The sequence below is a fragment of the Crocuta crocuta genome, unplaced genomic scaffold (assembly GCF_008692635.1).
Source record: "Crocuta crocuta isolate KB4526 unplaced genomic scaffold, BGI_CrCroc_1.0 scaffold249, whole genome shotgun sequence".
Taxonomy (NCBI): domain Eukaryota; kingdom Metazoa; phylum Chordata; class Mammalia; order Carnivora; family Hyaenidae; genus Crocuta; species Crocuta crocuta.
In genome coordinates this window covers 62,398-85,005 of record NW_027533262.1, presented here as the reverse complement: position 1 = coordinate 85,005, position 22,608 = coordinate 62,398, and the positions used below count along the sequence as shown (strand labels likewise).

Sequence of the window (22,608 nt, the reverse complement as noted above, 5' to 3'; positions counted from 1 at the left end):
TTACCAAAAAATTATAGAATTTACCAGGGAAGCCATCTGGGCCTGAGTTTTCCTTTGTGAGAAGATTTTTAATTACTCATGTAATTTCTTTACTGTTATAGATCTATTCAGATTTTCTACTTCTTGATTAGTTGCTTCTGGTTACTAATTTCTTTCTATGAATTTGTCCATTTCATCTATGTTGTGTAATTTTTTGGCATAGAGTTGTTCAAAATATTCTTCTGTAGTCATTTAATTTCTGAAGTTTTGACAGTGATGTTCATACTTTTATTCCTGATTTTGGCACTTTGTGTTTTTACTCTTCCTGGTTCATCTAGCTGCAGGAATAACAATTTTGTTAATCTTTTTAAAGAGTGGACTTATGGTTTCATTGATGTTCTCTATTTAATGTTATCTAGATCACTGATTTCTGAATCTTTAATATATTCTTCCTTTGCTTGCTTAGGATTTAGTTTCCTTTTTCTTTCCTAGGCTGTTAAAGTAGAAGTTTGGAGCATTTATTTAAAACCTTTCTTTTTTTCCAATATGCAAATTTAAAGCCACACGTTTACTTTTGCCACACGTTTACTTTTAAACAGTACTTCAGGTGCATCTCATACACTTTGATGTATTGTGTTTTCATTTTTATTAAGTTCAAAATATGCCTTAATTTCTAGTGTAATTACATATATCCATGACTTATTTAGAGTGTTTTCTGTATTTGTGGATCTCTCAAATTTCTTTCTTTTGTTGATTTCTAATTTAATATAGTTGTGGTGGTGGGAGGCCATACTTGAATGATTCCAATCATTTTAAATTTATTGGGAATTATGGGCTAGCAAGTGGTCAATTCTGGAGAATATTATCTGTGTGCTTGAAAGGAATGTATATTCTGTTGTTTTCGGGTGGAGTGTTCTCTAAATTTCAGGTCTAATTGATTGTGTTGTTCAAGTCTTCTATGTCCCTGTATATTTTCTGTCCAGTTTATCAGTTGTTGAAATGCACTATTGCAGTCTATACTACAGTTGTTTAATTTTTCATTTCACCTTTTAATTTGGTCATTTTTTTGCTTCAGATGTGTGGGGCCTTTGTTAGGTATAAATTTATAATAGTTATATCTTCCAGATCTATTAGTCCTTTTATCATTATGATTGTTTCTCTTTGTCTATAGTTACATTTATTGTCTCAAAGTTCATTTTGTATGATATTAATATGGCCACTTCAGCTCTCTTATGGTTATATGGCTTATCTTTTTCCATCCTTTTATTTTTAAATTAGTTTTATTTTTGTATGTAACGTGTGTCTCTTATAGACAGCATATGATTGGATTTTACCTTTTTGTTTAGTCTGACAATTTCTGGCTTTTGATTGGAATGTTTAAATACATTTAATAGAATTATTGATATAATTGGATTTACATCTGTCATTTTCCTACTTGTTGTCTAAGTCATATGCCTTCTTCCCTCCATATTCTGCTCCAAATCAAGTCAGTTCCTCTAGCAATGAAGTTTCTGGTTTTTAAGACCAACCTCATTATGGTAAAATTATCATGTTGACTTAGCTGGTGGTGGATGGAGGTAGCTCCAAGTCAGAAAGCCATAGATTGCCATAGTTAACTTATGTTCAGTAGTTTTTAGTGAATATATGCTTTTCAATTTGTATTTTGCCTTTGGTTGATGTCTGGAGCCCTGAATGAATGTTTTTGACATTTTTTGTCTGGTTGTATAATTGTATCTTAATACAGAAATATTTTTTGAAGTTTTTATTTTAATTCCAGTTAGATAACATACAGTGTTATATTAGTTTCAGGCATGCAATATAGTGATTTAAAAATTCGATGCATCACCCTGTGCTCGTTACAACAAGTGCATTCTTTAATTCCTATCACCTATTTAACCCATCCCCTCCATCCAGCTACCCTCTGGTAACTATCAGTTTGCTCTGTATAGTTAGAAGTCTGTTTCTTGTTTTGACTCTCTCTCTCTCTCTCTTTTTTTTTCCTTTTTTGCTCATTGGTTTTGTTTCATAAATTCCACATATGAATGAAGTCATTGGTATTTGTCTTCCCCTGACTGACCTATTTCACTTAGCATTATACTCTATAGCTCCATCCATCTTGTTGTAAATGGCAAGACTTCATTCCTTCTTATGGCTGAGTAATATCCTTGGTCTTAGTTTCCTTATCTATTAAGTGGGTCTAATAATAACAGGCATTTTTACAAATGCTTTTTTTATTAAAAAAAGCATATGCCAAGCCTTAAAACACTACTTTGACAATCATTGAACATTTTGTAAATAGTGGTTATATTTATTTATCAGTTTAACTCAATAGATATTTCTTGAGTACCTACTACATGCCAGGTATTGCACTAGGTGTTGGGAAAATAAAAGGTAACACGCAGAAAGTCATGTAAAGCAGTAAACACACAAGTTTTGGCTATCATGGAACTTTATAGTCTAGTTGAAAAAGTCTAAATAGATAGATGTGCATATATGTATAAACATATGAGAGGCCATATTTTTAGTATTTATTTATTATAATTTTAATAATAAAGGGCCAAGTTTTTCTTGAAGTCTAAACAATTTTTTTCTATTACTGTCTCTGATTATATTATTGAACATCTCTTTTTCACACAAGGTTGTGGTCCCCTTCACAATATATCAGCCTCATTTCAAAACTTCTCAATCACTTTGGTGATTAAATTAATATATTTTGTTTTTTTAAAGATGTGGTCCTGTGTATTGAAAATTATCAACTTTATATCCATTTCAAAACTCTTTTCATCCCTTCCTCAATCCCAAATGCAAATGTTAAAAGGAGTGACTTTCTCTATTTAGGCAACTGTTCTTGGTTTAAGCAACCTTCCTTCCTGGCATCAGATGCTCTGGTGTTGAACTTGGGGAAAGGGGCAGCATAGGCAAAGTGTCCCCAAGTTACTGCAAAGTACAGGTGCTGGCTGTAACAGATAAGGAAAGGAAGAAATGTCCTCTTCATGAATACAGCCTTCCTTGAAAAGTAACCTTCTTCTTTCTTCCATCAACCAGCTTTTTATATTAGGAGACGTGTGTATGTTTGCGTGTGTGTGTGTGTGTGTGTGTGTGTGTGTGTGTATTTCTGGTTCTGCTAATGGGCTCTTTTTCAGCAAGTCCTACAAGGAGGTGGCTATCACTGACAGGTCTTTTGCTTTTGCTCTTGGCTGTGGACTTTAATCACCACGTGCAGCTTCAAACACCTAGCACCATTCTGTCCCATGTGTTAAATAGAATGAGTACTGCTTGACCACACACATGGTAGTAGATTTTTTGTCATTGGGGCAGAAAATGATACCGGATTATCTTTGTTGGAAAATTATTATTTTTTTTTCCTAAACTTTTCTTTGCCTTAGCTGTCATATGTAAATGCTATTGATGATCAACCTGGTAAAGGTCTTCTATTGTTTTGTTACTGTTTTTCAACACAATGGCGCTGAATGTTTAAATGCAACAATTCCTTGTAATTGAGAGGGAAAAGTAATGTATACTATGATTTTCAATGTTCTGTTCTCTGTATGAAACAGAATGGTAGAATTTGTTATTAGACAACAATGTAAATTTTCTGTAGAGGGTACATAAAGGAATCAAATAACTTCTGTGATAAAAGCCTATTACAAGGACCTCTGATAGAGAAGTAAGTACAAACAAGAAATAGTGATGCAAGATATGATAAATACTATAATTAATATTTCTCACATACATGATATATACTTTATTATGTGTTTGATGAATATTTATTAAACAAATGCAGGTTATCATAAAAACTGAAAAGCAATGTGTATTTATCTTTGGTTTGTACTCTTTTCAGTTTTTAGTGTTCTGTCAGTCTGCACATTAACATTTTTATCCTTTGAGGCTAGATCTAAATCAGTCATATGTCCTCAGTCTGTCTGCCTGCCTTCCTTCCTTCCTTTATTCTTTCCCTTTTGTTCCTTTTTTTTTGAAGAAAAGGGTAAAATTACATCTGGGAACTTGACACTAATGATTCTGTCAGTTAGGGGTTGAATTAGAACTTTCACATTTCAATATAACTTGTAAAGCCCAAATTTATCTAAGAATTGTTATGATTGCTAGCGTGGTAAGCTGTCAACATAACCATCTTTTGGATGAACATTCAAGTGGGAGTAAATGTAAAGACAGGAATATTGCTTTCATGCATCTTAAGATTGCCTACAATGGCTGATTTTTATAAAAGTGAAGTTCTCGTTTCGTGCTTTGAGTTTGTCTAAGAAAATTCTAACACTTCCTATATAGACTATCCTATAAACATGATCTGAAAGGATTATCTCTTACTAGAATTAACACTGGCATCTTTTTGAGTTTGAAATATTTAAGGCCTTCATTCTTTATCCTCATTTCTAACTAACTGGGATCTGTAGGAAGTAATATATATGTGTGGATTCAGTAACTTCAAGCTAAAGCGAGCACCATCAATCAAATCTATTGTGTTTTGGAGTGAGATAGTAGATAGTCTCTGTTATACAATAATACAATAGGAAAGGAGTTATTTATCAGACACTGTGACATTATAATTTTAGTTTGAACCAGAAAATGTTGTGGTAGTCAAGTTAACAAAGGCCAGACCAGGGACCAGTAACTTTTAAAAAGTGGTAAGCTAAATTCATGACCGTTTTGTTTCTTGTATGAGAAGAGGTGTGAGGTGTTCACTAGATTAGCCTCCAAAAGGAAACCAAGGCATGAGTAGTTATATAGAAAACGGCTGACTTTGCCAGACTAAGAAAAGGCCAAGGAATTGTACAAAATTTTCCAAGCAGTGGGACAAATGCACTAGCAATAATATCCAGATACAATGAGTCCATGTATCATATTTGCACCTGTGTGGTGATTTTCCCATTTTAGCTTGGTTTGGGCTAAAAACAATTTGCAGAGATAAATGACTTGGGGAAATAGCAGGACACACAGGAATGCCCCTGAAATGGGAGTTGTATACATCTGGCATGCACATAAACTTTCTCCTTGTCCTATATCAGACATTATTACTCTGTCAAAGCACCCTTTCCCTTTCCCATTAAGGCTGAACATGAACCACACAGTGCTCCACGATCCACTGCCAGTCTGTCATAATTAGAAGGAACTTGTTTTTGTGTGTGTGTTTGTTTGTGTAACAGGAGTAACCAACTCAGTGCTTGACTCGTAGTAACCAGTGGATGTGTTACATACATAAATTGAATGAGATTGTCCAGAATTTATAAAATTCCTTTGTTATTTGTGAATTGTAGCAAGCATAGACCAACAAAGAGATTTCTCTTTAAAGTTGTTTATTTTCAGACTTTTAGTCAAAAGAAACAAAAGGAGTTTAGTAATGGGCCATTTCTGTGCTTCAACGTATACTGGTTTGAACAGCTTCTTTTTGAGATGAATTTCAACCCTATCTGCAGACAGTCTTTAGTTGTCCTCCATGTTGAACAGAAGCTCTCCATTGTCATGGCAAAAATATGAGTCAGGCTTTATGGTTTCTGCAATAAAAAGAAACCTTTTCCTCCTGTGCACCTGGTATCTAGAGAAGGGGGGCCCTCCAGTTCTCCACAGAGGACGCGTGCACTGCTTGGATGATCTTTTTGTGACTGGATTTTGAACTATGCCATTCAGCTTCTGTCAGAAGTATGGAAGGGTTTTAGATTTCCAAGTCTTGAATAAATCTTTACTCAATTTACACTAAATACATAATCTTGGGCTTTATTTGGCTTCTCTTATCTGTAAAATGGACTTTAGTGTGATAGTACTCTCCACTTCTAAGAGTAGTTGTGTGAAATGAAACTACATATGTGAAAGCTCTTACACAGTTTTAACATGCGTCAGTTAATGTCCAGCCCTGTACACTATCTTCTAGTACATAGCAATTACCAAATGGGGGGGCAGGTTGATGTGGGGGTTGAAAACATTGTCTCCAAAATGAGGAACATTGGGGTTTCTTATCTCAATTTCACTACTTACTGTGACTCAAAGTACATTGGCTCCTCTGAGTCTCATTTTCTTCAACTGTCTGGAGGAAAATGGATTTTATGAGAATTAAATTGTGACGTGTTTAAAGCAACTGGCAGTGTCACTGGTGCCCAGTAGTCAATTAATGACAGCTATTATGATCAATAAATACTAGTTGACATAATAAAAATTATAATCAGAGAAATGCTAACCACCCTACATTTTTTATCTTCAATCCTCAGCATGTGTTAGATCATCAGAAAGCTACCCGTATGAATTATTTTGAATTATCTTGCAGTGCAATTACTACTACAGAGCCTTAACATTCTATGATTGGCTTTTTGTTGATGATCTTTTGAAGTGATGGAAATAGATGAATGCTTTTGAATTATTATGCTGTTTATTTTGTTGTTTGCTGTCTTTATATAATAACCCATGTGACAAATTCCTAACAGAATTTAAATTTATATCCTTTTATGAGATGAAATGAGTTGTGTATAATGCATGATATTTCCCTCTTTACTTCAGATGGAAGTTGAGAGTTATGTTTTGTTCACAAAGCTTTAGCCATATTAAGAATTGAAACTTATAGGACACCTGGGTGGCTCAGTCAGTTAAGCATCGACTTCAGCTCAGGTCATGAAGTCACTGTTCATGGGTTCAAGCCCCACATTGGGCTCTGTGCTGACAGCTCAGATCCTGGAACCTCATTTGAATTCTGTGTCCTCCTCTCTCTCTGCACATTCCCAGCTCACTCTTTCCCTCTCTCTCTCTCTCAAAAATAAATAAGCATTAAATTTTTTTTTAAAAAGAATTGAAACTTCTCTTTATAATTATTGCCTCTTGATCATTCTATTATTGACATTTTCATTTTCATGTTAAAATATCCTGGTTTTATATCTTTTTTTCTTTTTTTTGGTAGACTGGCCCAAATTTTTTGAAATAAATAGATCACTGAAAATTAGAAAAATATAAGCAATTCAATTTTCATGTTTGGTTTTACCTTTGCTATCTTTCAATATTCTGAATTATCAGGCTTCATTTTGAAACTCAAATAAAATGCCCTAGTCAGCTTATCATTGTGCTACGTATTAATCAAAATAATGTGTGCCTTATGAATTCAGCCTTAAGATGGGTAACAGTAATTGTAAAAATTATAATTCATGCTAATTAATAGTTGATCCATCTGTGGCTATAGAGCATGCATATTTATTGTCCAATATTTTTCCTTTGAAAGAAAAATGTCCATAGTATTAGAATAGCCCTTTTAGTATTAGTATGATGTTTCTTTTGAGCTCATGGATGAAATTTAACTTTTACTGTGTTCTTTTGATCAAAAGAAAAAAAAAATGTTTTCTCTTGCAGCCTTAAATGCACCAGAAGGCAGAGCATCCTACCTCTTTAATATTTTTACTGTATTATCTGAAGGGTAAAACTGAATTAACAGAAATATTATTATATAACATTTAGGAAGCAAACATTTAAGAATTTTAAAAAAAAGCCTACTTCCATTCATCATGCTCTTTTCTAAATATATAGCCTGAGGAAGCTCATAAAACACTTTTAGTAAGTTAAATAAAATGGAATTGTACCTCAACTTCTTTAAAGACAAGAGAGTTGAGGAAAAGATCTAGTGTGTTTGAAATTAATTTTACAGTACTTGTATAAGGGACTAGCCAGTATTTTCTTTTCTAAAAGGATAAAAAATAAGTTTAGTCACAAAAAAATATAACTGTAGCTTTCCTAGGAAGTGTTAGTTGTACAAAATAACAAGGTAATAATGGAAATGATAAAACAGTGTAGTCTGACCCTAATTTCCAGCCCTTTGGAGTTGCTTGGATTACAAATCCCATCTCAGTTTATGCATTAATTCTCAGTGAAATAGTCTTTATAAAATATCAGGTCTGTTTGGCGGTGGGGAAAGAGGAAGGGTGAAGACTCATTTAGTGTTAGTTCACTTCTCCTTCCCTGCCTTTCCTTGGTCAGAGGTGCTAATTAATGCTCTGTCACCTGATAGCCTCCATCTGCATTCGTTGCTGCCTTCCCAATCAACACTGATCTTGGTCTTTTTTCTGGGGTCTCATCTTGACACTGTTGATGTGGAAGTCATTCCATTCCTGGAACCTATTGTCATGCTTATTAAAGTAGGAGAAGGATCTATCTCCTCATTTGGCTTTATTTTTTAAAAATATTTTTAAGTAATTTCTATACCCAATATGCGGTTCAAACTTAGAATCCCAAGATCAAGAGTCTCATGCTCTACTGACTGCATCAGCCAGGTAACCCTCATTTATAAGTTTTCCTTTTAAATTTACTTTTCAAGAAGCTATAGACAAGTGCTAGAAGCTGGGAAAAGCCATCCTAGGGCAATCACAAAGAACTACATATAAAAGTTCTATTCCAAGAGTAGCCCAGAATGATTTCCAGCTATACTGATTCTTCTCTCAGAGATTGTCCATTTTCAGCTGGACATGGGAGAAATTACAGAGGTATTTATCTTCCCCTTTATGAGAGAGTCTGTATTTCTCTATGCCTGAACCCATTGTCTACATAACTGTCTTCTATTTTTCTCTTCGGATTTCATGTTGTCTTCATGTAAATAAGACATGATAGCATCCCTTTAGGTAAGTGAGAGTTCCTCTTTCATTTTTTTTTTTTTTTAATAAAGAAGAAACCAAAGAATCTTATTATGGTGTATGTATCCATAATTGTTCTCTTATTCTATAATTTCCTTTATCTATCTTACTGAGGAAAAGCAGTAACTTTATATATCCTTTCTATGTCACCAAGAAAATTAACCCAATTAAGCAACTACTTTGTGCTTCATAATAATCCCATGGAATTTTCACAAGATCTTTGAAAAGAGAGATGCACATTTTACAAGTAAAAAGGCCAAGATTCAGAGAGTTAAGTAACTTGCTTAAGAAGATATGGCAATAATGAATGGAATTAAAATTCAATTCTGTGCGGGGCGCCTGGGTGGCTTAGTTGGTTAAGCGTCCGACTTTCGCTTAGGTCATGATCTCGCGGTTCGTGGGTTCGAGCCCCGCGTCGGGCTCTGGGCTGACACCCAGCTCAGAGCCTGGAGCCTGTTTCAGTCTGTGACTCCCTCTCTCTCTGACCCTCCCCTGCTCATGCTGTCTCTCTCTCTCCTAGAAATAAATAAAAATATTTAAAAAAAAAATAAAATTCAATTCTGTGCTCAATCACATCTAGGGCAATATTTGGCTCCAGCAGCAAACTTACTTCCCAGTCATTTTGAGAACTGAATAGGTTGCCTTGCTTTGTACATTATGTGGAACATTCCTATTGGTCTTTTGTTTTGATAAAAATGTTTACAAAGACATTTTCCCCCATTGAGAAAAGAGCCTATCCTAACCAAAGTGAAAGAATAAAATTTTCATGATGGTAAAACACCTAGACCCAAGTGTGTGTGTGTGTGTGTGTGTGTGTGTGTGTTTATATGCTTATTATTCACTTTACACAAACTAGGTACTATTGATCAGTTACCTGTATTGAGGAAGCTTATAGATCTGGACAATTATATGAAAGAAGTCTTTCTCAGTAGCTAAATAGATTTTAAGATAAGAAAGTTTGAGAAGAAGAGTATCTCATGAAACTCTTTTTGCAATCACATTGCTGAGCCATTGACTTTCTTATTGATATTCACTAAAGAGCTGGAAGACTGAAGTGTGATAATTTCTTTCCTGTTGAAAAAAAAAGTTTTAACAAAAAAAGTGTTCTTAAAAAAGAACCAAATGCCAACCTAAAAAATTCTTTTCTCAGAGTACAGTTCAACCTAGTAGTGAGCAGTACATAATATCTTAATGTGTATGAAGAATTGGGTTGGCATATCTTGGAGAAAAAACACTTTGGAGACTTTCACCTTACTTTCCATCCTACATTCAAAGGCTAGTCTCTATTTAGCTCAGATTTGAAAAGTCACGATTCCAGTTAAAGGGAGTGCTTTGTTTGGTTTTACTTCAATTGGGCTTCCCATGATAACAGCCAATAATTGTACTGTGTATTAAAAGAGTTCTGGGTACTTCTAATGATTGTGGTACTAGATAACATAATTTCTGTAGGCATAAGGAAAGTTTCTTGCTCTTGTTTTTTTCATCTGCCTGACATGTATTACTCTTGTGGCATGTTATTTCCTTTATTCAATGAATAATTATTTAAAAAAATTTTTTTAATGTCTTATTTCTGAGAGAGACAGCGTGAGCAGGGGAGGGTCAGAGAGAGAGGGAGACACAGAATCTGAAACAGGCTCCAGGCTCTGAGCTAGCTGTCAGTATAGAGCCCAATGCGGGGCTTGAACCCATGCACCGTGAGATCATGACCTGAGCTGAAGTCGGATGCTTAACTGACTAAGCCACCCAGGCGCCCCCAATGAATAATTATTGAAATGTGTTTCTTCATTATAATTTTTATAAATTGTTCTAAAACATGATTATGGACTATAGGTGGTGATTTTAGAGAATATTTTTGCTCTGAATCTAAATGCATTGGTCTGTAAAGCAAGTTGATTTCCATGGAACCACTTAGAAGATTTAGTTCACTAAATTGTGAAGATTGTCATTTGCCTACCTTCTGTTTTTTAGATAAGTGTATATAATTTTAACTGAAATGTTATTCCACCTACATGCAGCACTCAAGAACAAAAATCACTTAGAAATCAGACAAAGTAATTCATGAAAAACAAATTGCTATATCAAAATAGTCATAGTATCTCTGTAAAAATGTGAAGTCAAATGTCATCTCCCCCTTGATTGAGCTTAATGTGCCATGTGCAGAACTTTTTATTTTAAGTGCTTTATAACACAATAGAGACTCTCTTCAGTCTGTGAATATATCCATCTATATTTCCTACTTGCAGCTCTGTGGACAGTGTGTACTATCTCTTGCAGCCATGCTCCCTTCACCAAGCCAATGCCTCATCCTTAAGGTCTCATTTAACATGACTCTGCTCTCTGAAGGCTTTCTGGACTGCAAGACATGGTTAGGAGTACCTCCGTTATGACTTTTACGGCACTGTGTATTTACCAAGACCATCACACTTATCACGTCTTTATTGAAATTTCTAATTTTTCTCTCTTGCTAAATGCTTAAGTTACCAGGAAGAAGAACTATCTTCTTGTTAATTGTTAAATAGCTATTCCTATAATAACCCTTGACAGAGAGTAACTGTTCAATTAATATTTCGGAGAATTGAGTCAAACTGAACATTGAAAACTTCATATTGAGAAATTGATTAACATGACACAGTCCACAAATTCAGACTCTTTGGGAAAAAAAGTATAAGTGGGTGACGTCAGGGAAGGATCTTGGATGACCTCTTTAAATTGTGTAGAGAATGCCTGCATTTTTATTCCTGATATGTATCAGTGGCACTTCCTTGTGGAGAAGAGAGGCCATGATCTGGACCTATGACACAGTATTGTGACATTAGCTTTAGTATAGATATTTTTCTTGTCTCTCTCTCTCTCTCTCTCTCTTTTACCTATGATAAAATTCATTAATTTTAAGTGTGTAGTTTGTTGAAGTTTTGTTACTGTCTTCAATTATGAAATGACATCAAGATGTATAATAATTCTCTCACCTTAAAAATTTTCCTTGTTTTACTTGTGTCTTGTTACACTTGGACAGAGCCAGCAGACCTGTTCTTTCCCCACCTCTGGCCATAGGAAAAATCAGATCTGCTTTCTGTCCTTAGAGTTTTTCATTTTCTAGAACCTTATATAAATGGAGTTACACAATACATAGTTTCTGGTTTGATTTCTTTTACTTAGCAAATGTTTTTTAAATTCATACATGTTGTGTGTATTCATATTTGATTCTTTTTCATTGGCCTATAGTATATCATGATATGGATATAATACATTTTATTATCATTTAGATTAATTCCACATTTTAGCTCTTATGAATAATGCTTCTATGGCATTTACCTATAGGTTTTGTGTGGACACATGTTTTTATTTTTCATAGTAGTGAAGTTACTAGGTCATGTGGTTAATATTTGTTCAACTTCATAGGATACTTACATACAGCTTTCCAAAGTGGCTATATTATTTTTTATTTCCAGCATCAATGTATGAGAGATCCACTTGCTTCATATTTTTGCAACACTCATTATTTTCAATCTTTTTAATTTTTACCATTCTGATGGGTATGTAGTAGAATCATTGTGGCTTTAATTTGCACATTCCTGATGGCTACTGATCATTCAGAATCTTTTCATGTTAGCTATTCATATGTTTTCTTTTGTGAAGTGCCTGTTTAAATATTTTGTCTAATTTTGATTTTATTACTATTACTGATTTTTTATTTTTATTTATTATATTATTTTTTAAATGTTTTATTTATTTCTGAGAGAAAGAGAGAGAGACAGCATGAACAGGGGAGGGTCAGAGAGAGAGGGAGACGCAGAATCCGAAGCAGTCTCCAGGCTCTGAGCTAGCTGTCAGCACAGAGCCCAATGCAGGGCTCAAACCCATGAACCGTGAGATCATGACCTGAGTCGAAGTCGTACGCTTAATCCACTGAGCCACCCAGGTGCCCCTATTACTGAATTTTAAAATTCATAACTGATTTTTAAAGAGCAGAAACTTTTGATCCTAATGCAATCTATTTTACCGATTATTTTCCTTTACAGTTTATGCTTTGAGGCTTACCCAATACCAGAAGTTTTCTCTTTTTTTTTTTTTTTAATTTATTTCTAGGAGAGAGAGAGAGACAGCGTGAGCAGGGGAGGGTCAGAGAGAGAGGGAGACACAGACTCTGAAATAGGCTCCAGGCTCTGAGCTGGCAGTGAGCACAGAGCCCGACGCGGGGCTCGAACCCATGAACTGCGAGATCATGACCTAAGCGAAAGTAAGATGCTTAACCGACTAAGCCACCCAGGAGCCCCAGTTTTCTCTTATTTTTAAAATATAAGTTTAATAGTTTTAGCTCTTGTATTTAGGAACAGTAATCCCAAGCTGATTTTCTTGTATGTGATGTAAGGTAATGGTTGGTATTCATTTAAAACCCTCATGTAGTCAGTCAGTTTTTCTGTCAACTTTTCCTGAAAAGACTATCATTTTCTTATTAAATTATCTTGGCAACTTTACCAAAGTCTTTTGAAGTGTGAGTTTGTTTCTGGAGTTTCTTTTCTGTTCCATTGATCTATAGCATCTCTCCTTATGCCAATACCTCACTGTCTTGATTACTGTAGCTTTATATTAAAATTTGAAAGCAAGTAGTCTAAGTACTACAATTTTATTCTCTTTTGCCTTAGCTATCTAGCCCTTCAAAATTTGAAATACATGTTAAATATAATTTGCTTTAAATGTCCCAGTTAGGTTTATGATTAGGACTGCACTGAAGATAGAGATTAATTTGGAGAGGATTGGCATCTCAACAGTTTGGAGAGGAATGGTGATTCTCTCAATTTATTTAGGTCTGGTTTAGTTTCTTTCAGCAGTGTCTTGTAATTTTCAGTATAAAATCTTACAATTCTTTTCATTAAAAATTTTTCCCATTTTTTTCTGTGCTTTTGTGAATGCAGTTTTTTCTAAATTTCATTTCATATTTTTTATTCCTAAAAAATTGAAAACAGTTGATTTTTTAATAATGACCTCAGTTATTGCAACCCTGCTAAATTCACTTACTAGTTTTCATAGCCTTCTTATGGATTTCTTGAGATTTTTACATACTATCAATACTATCATATTGTTTATAATAAAAACATTTTTACTTCTTGTCCATTCTGTATACTTTTTATTGTTTTCTTAACTTATTGTTTTGGGTTCTAAATACAGTGTTAAGTAAAATAGTGAGAGCCCAGATTCTTTTTCCTGATCTTATCTAGGAAGCATTGAGCCTTTTACTACTGAGTTTGATGTTAGCTGGTTTTTCATAGGAGCTCTTAATTGGGTTAAGAACATTTCTTTTTAGTTCCAGTTTCCTGGGAGTTTTTAATCATGAAATGGTGGTCAATTTTGTCAAATGCTTTCACCGTACCTACTAAAATAATTATATGCATCTTTCCCTTTATTAAAATAGTATGGTGAATTATGTTGATTGATTTTCAGATATTAAATCAACCTTGCATTCCTAGTATAAACACCTCTTGGTTATAATATATTATCTTTTTTACATAGTGCTTAATTTGATTTTATAATATATAAAAAGAACTTTTTGTCTGTGTTCATGAGAGATATTGGTCTACTGTTCTCTTTTCTTCTATTATCTTTGCCTGGTTTTGGAATCAAGGTAATTTTGGCTTTATAAAATAAATTGATAAGTTTCTTCTATGAAATAATTTTTGGGTGGTAGCTACTATTTTGTCCTGAAGTGTTTGATAACATTCACCATTAAAATCTTCTGGATCCAGAGTTATATTTTGGGGGAGATTTTTATTTACAAATTCAATTTATTTGATTAATATAGGTTATGCAGTTGATTTTTTTAGGTTTTTCCCTTTTCACTTAGGTTGCCAAATTTACAGGCACAAGGTTGTTCATAATATCCCCGTGATTATTCTGCCATACCCCAATTATCCTTTTAATGTTTGTAGAATTTGTAGTGAGATCTTCTCTTTCTTTCTTGATACTGGTTATTTTCTTTCTATACTCCCTCTAACCCTCATTTTTACTTCCTCCCTTTCTTTTTCTTCACCTCTCCCTTCCAAGGTGTGATGTATATACACACTTTAATCTCTAGCAGTCCTTTTAGTCTGGTGAGCCTAATGACTTAGTAGACAAACCTGAGAACTCTTCGTTAGTCCCTTCTGGCCAGCACAGAGTCAGATTTTTTTAAGGTTCTAATCACCAAAAGCATATTTATGCCCTGCTGATTGCATGGATATCCTACTTTCTGCTCATAATAATTCAAGAATAAGGATTCCCGTGAGCAGAACGAAGGAACTAGTTAGGAGGAATAATAGTACTTGGATTATGACAGAGGGAAAGCTATAAAACCTTCTGGAGGACCTACAACATGGAAATGAATGGCAAGATCAGTTTCTTGATTCTAAAATTTTAGTGCATCTATGGCAGGGCTGCTGAGACCTGTGTACAGGAGGCTCAGTGCCTTCATCCAGTTGGATCTCCACCTTTTTTTCCCTCTCCAATTCTGTTTCCTTTTACCTTTCTCTACAATATACTCAATCACATGTATACCAAAAAAGAAGTTAGATTGACAATTCTAAATAAATAATAAATAAATCACGGTACATAAATTGATTTACATATCAAAATTAAATTTAAAAATTGATTGATTTACAAGTCATAAATTGAGTTCGTTTACAACTCTAACCAAACATTTTACCTCCTGTACTATGATCTAATTGTGTGTACTTTTTGGATATTTTATTCAAGAGCCCCTTCCTGAAAATTGAGTGATGAATATGAATCATGTTTAACTCTTTGTCAAAAATATTCAGTTACTTCCTACTGTTTGATAAAACAAAGTGCATAACTCTCTAATATTTTAAGTCTTCTTTTTTATTATTTTTTAAAGTTTCCAACTTCCCATTTTGTTATGTTTTCATCCTCACTTCTCACATCAGTCAAGATAGTTCACTGATTATTTTGCCAACACAGCTGGTAGATTTCCATTTCTGTGCTTTCACTGTTGTAGGACTGACCTGCTCCTTAGTTTCTCTCAGTTCTCTACGAGAACTGAGGTCCATAGACGTGTCATGAATTCATCAACGCCAAACACTTTACTTAGGAGAGAATGGGAATAAGAACTGTAACCTAGAATTTTTCTATCTTAATCTCAAGGATTTAGATTTTATATGGAAAGAAAGAGGCAGCCTTTTAGGTTCCTAGGAAGTTAACTCTTGAGAAGAAAATGTGGTCTAAAGAAGATAAACCTGATATCCTTAAATAGAAGGGAGCAAGATGAAATTGTGACAGGTATAAAAACTAAGAGGCTGAGGTAACCCTGAGGAGACGGGTCAGGTCAGAGGTTGTGGGACCAATAGAAAGATACTGATTTAAAGACACTGTGAAGAAAACAGTGACAACACATTCTAAGATCATGAGAAGAAAGAATTGGCAGGCTAAAAAAGAAACAAGGTTTGGGCAACACTTTAAAACTTTTGCTCTAGATATAACCATAAGCCACATCATATTATGTTTAGTACAGTAGATACTTACGTGACTTTATTTTTTTTAGGCATGTTATTTTTACCATCTACTTTTTCTCAGCGTTGTTCTAGACGCTGGAGACACAAAAGTGAACCATTAATTTTAATGAATGAACGTGATCTCACTACCAAAATGCATATGCCAAAATTTTATTGGCTCCAATGAAAAATATTTTGATTCTAAAAATTTATTTTTTAGAAAGGATGTAATAATCTTTATTTGGGGAGTAGTTAAGAATAGCTTTTGTGGGGTGTCTGGGTGGCTTAGTCGGTTGAGTGTCCGACTTTCGCTTAGGTCATGATCTCACGGTTCGTGGGTTTGAGCCCCGTGTCGGGCTCTGTGCTGACTGCCAGCTCAGAGCCTGGAGCCTGTTTCAGTCTGTGACTCCCTCTCTCTCTGACCCTCCCCTGCTCACGCTGTCTCTCTCTCTCTCCTAGAAATAAATAAAACATTAAAAAAAAAAAAAAGAATGGCTTTTGTGTTTGTCTGTTGCATGACACCATCTAGCAAACATGAAGCCAGAATATATGTATTGGTGTTTAATGAGGATAAAAATTATTTTTTAATTACTTAAAACAAGTTTTAAGGTTAATGTTCATGATGTAATTTAAGTGATGTTATTTCCAAACATACTGACAAAAGATAGAATGAAGGAAATGCTTTCTGAACTGAAAAGGATCTATTTTTCAACCTAAAAAAAATACTTGTAATTCCTATGATTTGTTACAAATTAACACAATTTCTCAATGTATCATATGAGAAATTAAAAGTTTTTGAGACACCACTTTAAATTTTTTAATCAACACTTTAGTTACTCAAATTCCAATTCTATAGCATGTATATTTGGAAAGGAAAGGTGTAAGCATTCTTAGATATACATACACATTTATGGTATTTTTAGCTAAATGCCAGACTAGTCATTCTACTATGATTTATGAATAAACTTCAGGCTAGATTTGAAATATTTGATGGGGCCAAATTCCTGTTAAATTATTATTAGTGAAATCTTTATGAACCAAAGGCATTATTCGGTCCTCTAACTATCACCATTTATTCTTTACCATTTTCTTAAATTAATCCAAATAAAGAAAATTAGGTCATGCCAAATTAAGCAACCCAACATAATTCTCAAAGAAAACTGAAACAAAAGTAAGAGGCAGAAAAAAAGGTACACACAGTTACTACTTTTGTTTAGTAGTCTTTCAGTCTCACTCTTTTATTAAACATTCAGTCAACACATTTTCTGAGTTCTTGCCATGTATCAGTGGTTGTGCCTAGCAGGAGAAATGCAGAAGAAGGAAAAAGTGTCCATGTAAAATGGTGCTTTCTGGATGCTTTAAGACAGGTATTAAAAAGGTATTAAAAAGCTAGCAAGTAAGTAACCAGAATAATTCCATAAAATGGTAAGTGATTTGAAGGAATTAAAGAAGGGAATAGGGAATTCCATGGAGTAGGAAATAAGCTGGTGGGTCTCCTTTACATAGGGTGGCCAAAAAAGGCCCTACTGAGAGATATTGCTCGGGGTATTGAAGAATTGGCATTTAACTGGTTCACAAAATTGGGTGCAGGAGAATGGACTTAGCTTTATACCTTCCACAAAATAAATTAATTTTTTATAAAAGGCGAGGATATGAAAGAAAATAGCTTTTTCTTTACACCCAGGATGCCATTTCAGTTCTTGACACTTCCTCTATGTGTATGACAGACTCAGAAGACAATAACAAAGTAGAAAAGTGAAGAAGAGCTTGATATTTTTGGAGTTAACAATAAACTTTGGTCTTTACATAATTTTCCTTTTAAGTATCATTTTTACAAGTAAAAACTTGTTATACTCTGAATGTGAAGAGTGATTCTGAATATGGTGTTTCTTTATCACTAAACTTTTCTGACATTTGGCTTTAAAAATAATTGGCTCCTTTTGCTTCATATCCTACCTTGTCGTTCTGAACATCGTGCATCATTTGAACTGAGTGGAAATTTGTTATTTCTTTAATAACTGACTATGACTAGAAGGAAGTCATAGCAGTGGAAAATAAGATACTCTTATAAGCATCTTTGCTATTTGATTAAAAGGGAAGTTGAGCACCCTCACAAAGCATCCAGAAGTTTTTAATGGATTTATAAGCTCAAGTGGCTTCACAATAACTAAATGACATGTCACAACTCTCTCCCTACTCCCAACACTCTCTCCAGAATTTCTTAGAATTTCTCTGTTCAAAGAAACCCCTGGAAGTTTTCTAATAAATACAATCTTCAGTCATAGGTAGAATTGTTCATAAATTGCTCCAGATAGAGGTTTAATCTTCTTCTATTTTTTTTCTTTTAAATCTCCTTAAAAAGAAAATGTTAAGGTTTCCTCTGACAGTGCCTTTCTAACATGAGAGCCTTTCTTTATATAATCAAATATAAAATTATTTTTATAACTTTAGTTTTGGAATGACCACTCAAAGTTTAAAGAATTGAGAAATTCTTCTAGTTTCTGTGATCCCACCAGCCTAAAGAAAACATACAAACTCTTGGAAGTTTTGCATTATTCGTGTTGTGTGGTGCAGGTGGACAGATCAGAATGGAGAAGAGAGCTTTGGTGGAGCCAGCCCAGTCATCACCATGGCTCTGAACTCCTACTCATGTGTTAAAGAGATAAAGTGAAAGGTTGAGCTGGCATAGAAGCCGTTCTTTCCCTGTCATCACTGGCTTGGTGTCCTTGCCAGAGGTTTCTTTGCCAGGAGATAGCTCAGTTACCATGGGCTGTCTGAAGTGCTCCTTGGCAGTCCTCAGTGAATCTCAAGTATGATTTCATGCTTCTGCTTTTCTTCAGCTTGTGCTTGTCTGTGATTTTGAAAATTAACTATGAATTTTTAATAGATTGTTCATATTTTGCATATTATTTGAACTCTGTAGGGACTAGGATATTATCTTTTACATATTCTTTAATAGTAACAAAACAAAATTTTTGCTCTGTATAGTGTACTTTTTCTTCCTTATATAGAGCAGTATGTGAGTGGGAAGATTCTCCAATTGTTCCTGCTTCTCCTTGCCAGAAAAAAATAAAACTATGTTTTCTACAACTCTTTTCTTATGGTAACCAGTGTTATTTGAGGCTGTCAAAATGCCAGCAGGTGGCTTCTGTTCTCATTGAAACAATGCAGCAAAATATTCGCTTCCTTCCTATAAAGACAATTAAATCAGAGTGGATTTGCTTCTTATATCTAAAGGTTAANNAAATATAGGTTACTTTCATAATTATTTGTTTTTTAATGAATATTTTTAGATATATTGAGATTCTTAGATTTTGAGTCATAAGTAAGATGCAGAAAATTAGTTACAGGAAATGTGTTTTTAATAACTGATTTGAAGCTCATACATATTATATTGTGGAATAATCCTTATGGTATATTCAGACAATGGAAAATTATTCATCCCTCAAAAGATATGAGCTATCAAGTAATGAAGAGACATGGAGAAATCTTATAGGCATTTTACTAAGTGAAAGAAACACATCTGAAAGTGTCGGAGGCCGCGCCGGCTCCGACAGGTCCAGGGGTCCCTGAAGGATGGACGGTGTCGGCGAAAGAGAGTGAGAGAGCCCCGAGATCCTTTCTGATCACCAGGCAGGCATCTCTGTCCTGTCGGTTTTGGTGTCTTTATTTATAGGTCAAATGTTAACATGGCATCAGGAAATGGAATTTTTACAATGGATAGCTCTTTGTGATAAGATGTTTTTGGAAAATGTACAGAAACAGGTTTTACAGAAGTCTTCTTGCAGAACTGCCCCAATTATAGTGAGGTTGAGTAACTAAGAAAATAACAAGGTGTTCACATTTTAATAACGCTAAGATTAAGTCATAGGTTTGTAGATACTCTTATCCATCCTCATCACAGCTGCCAGGGTAAGGGAAGGTGTTTGTGGAAAGTAGGCCTTAGGGAAGGGACTGATCTACACCATCAGTTAGCAAAGATGTGTGTACTAACTTATCTTCTGCCCTTATCTGTTCCTTTTCTCTAAGTTAGGCTCTTTGTCTCCGGGCAAGGCTTGATTTTCTAGTTATATGCTTTATGGCATCAGAGAGCCAACCGTACCTTTAAAGAGTTTAGCTTATTTCCCAGTACGTAGAATAGTCTCTACGAGTGCGTTTACCTTTGTGTCTACTTTTATGATTTCTTGAATAGCTAGGGCATGAAAGACATTTTTGGTTAGTTGATTTACATGTTGAGCTGTATGAACATCTTGGACTAATGCAACGGTAGAAACAGAATTGTACATGTCTTTTATGAGTAAGGGTCATTAGCCTGTTCATAGCTCAAGGGAAAGTATGGAGGGAAACAGGACCTTCTGGAGACACGATGTCTGTTCCCATAATCAAAAGAAGAAGTTCCCACAATAAGTTCCTTCACAAGGTGCAATCATCATACCAGGGCCGGAATAAGGGGACAAGTCACTCCCGATATTGATCAACAAGGTACCTTAGGGGTCAGTGCTCAAGCAGAAATAATTGAGTGGGGGTGGATATCGGTCATCATCTGATTGGCAAGAGACCGTGCAAACTTGCTTTAACCTCACCAGGAGTTTTCTCGACTAGTGGGCTCGGAATGGCTCCCAACATGAAAGGGTATATCCTGTATGATTTCAACTGTATGACATTTTAGAAAAGGCAAACTATGGAAATAGTAAAAAGATCAGTGGTTGCTAGGGGTTGAGAGAGAGGGAGGGATGAATAGGCAGAAAACGGGATTTTCAGGATAGAGAAAATATTGACTGAGACCATAATGATGGATACACATTATACATTTGTCCAAACTCACAGAATGGAAAACACCAAGAGTGAACCCTAATGTAAACTATGGTTCATTAATTGTAACAAAATGACCCACTCTGGTGGGGGTTGTTAATAATGGAGAAAGTTGTAAATGTGTAGGTGCAGGGAATAAATGAGATATCTCTGTGCCTTCTTCTAAAATTTACTTGAACTTAAAATTGAATTTTAGAGTTGCTATTGCCTACTACCCACCCAGGCAGGGCTGCCCAGGAGCTGGAGGACAAGCACCCAGAGCCTCTCTGGGTGCCTACTACCCTTGATGCCCCTCACCAATAGTGGAGGGCGATATGCCAATGGGGTATCCCCTGGTGGCAGTTATGGGGAGGTCCTGTTCCCAGAGGGCCTTACGGACCACCAGCTGGTGGAGGATCCTAGAGCTACCCCAACCCTGAGGTACTCCCTTCTGAAACTCCAGGAAGATTATATAGTTGTGGGACCCCAGGAGGCCCCTATGGTCAGCCACCTCCAAATTCCTATGGTGCCCAGCATCCTGGGCCTTATGGGACAGAGACCTCCTCCAGGTGGTGTTCCTTCCAATATGGATTCTGAGGCTTACTCCTAGTTCCAGTCAGCGGACTCCCATCACAGTGGCTATATCTCCATCAAGGAACTGAATCAGCCTCTGATCAACTCCAGTTGGTCCTTTTTCAATGACAAGATATGCCTCATGATGATAAACATGTTTGACAAGATGAAGTCAGGCTGCATCAATGTCTGTGGTTTCTCAGCCCTGTGGAAGTTCATCCAGCAGTGGAAGAACTTCTCCTAGCAGTATGACTGGGACCACTTAGGCTCCATTAGTTAACAGAGTTGCAGCAAGCTCTGTCCCAAATGGGCTACAAACTGAACCCTTAGTTCACCCAGCCTCTGGTCTCCTGCTATTACACACTCTCTGACAACTGCCATGCAGCTAGACCACTTCACCCAAGTGTGCACCCATCTGTAGGTGCTGACCAAGGCTTTCTGGAAGGACACAGCTGTGCAGAGCAACATTTGGCACAGCTTTGAAGACTTCCTCACCATGACAGCTTTTTGGATGCTATGACCCAGCCCATCTGTAGAGAGTGGAGTGTACCAAGAACCTTTTCTGGCTCCTTAGAGTGGGAGAGACATCTGGGCTTCTTCTCTTTTCCTCTTCCTCCTAGGAAAAAGATTCTCTCTTACCTGATGCAGCACTGTCCCCGAAAAGGGCTGGGAGTCTTGTGTCACAGTCATAAAATAGTGCAGACCTGGGCTGAGGCCACAGTGGCCTAAGAGAGGACTGGAAGCTGATTATTTTTAGATCCCTGAGCATTTAAGTGCCCAGCCATGTGCCAGGAGCAGGAGATGCCAGTCATGGCAGTAGAGTTAGTGTACAGTCAGCTGGGCTCTACCTCTAGCTGTGCCTTTTATGCCCTGATGCCAGGGGTAAGTGTTCATCAGCCTCATGCCATTAGCACCTGAGTCCCTTCACCCATACCATCTGCATGAGATGAACCCAGTTTCTCAAAAGTGGAGGCTGACCAAGCAAGAGAGAAGTTTGTGGGACCAAGTGGCTCAGATTCCACCACCCCCATGCCCACAAATCCACATGTATTGATGTTGAGCCGCCAGGGTGCTGTCCCTGCTTGGGGAGCTTGGACAGTCTGCTCTTTGGGCAGCCTTGGGCAAGCTACCCCTCTTCAGCTTGGACCCCTCACTTGCCTGCCATTCTGTGG

General features: G+C 35.8%; 1 pseudogene; it reads left to right on the top strand.

Annotated features, from left to right (window-relative positions):
- LOC144217833 (peflin-like) overlaps positions 1-21,956 on the top strand; it is a 39,873-nt pseudogene extending 17,917 nt beyond the window's left edge.
- The last annotated feature ends 652 nt before the right edge of the window (positions 21,957-22,608 follow it).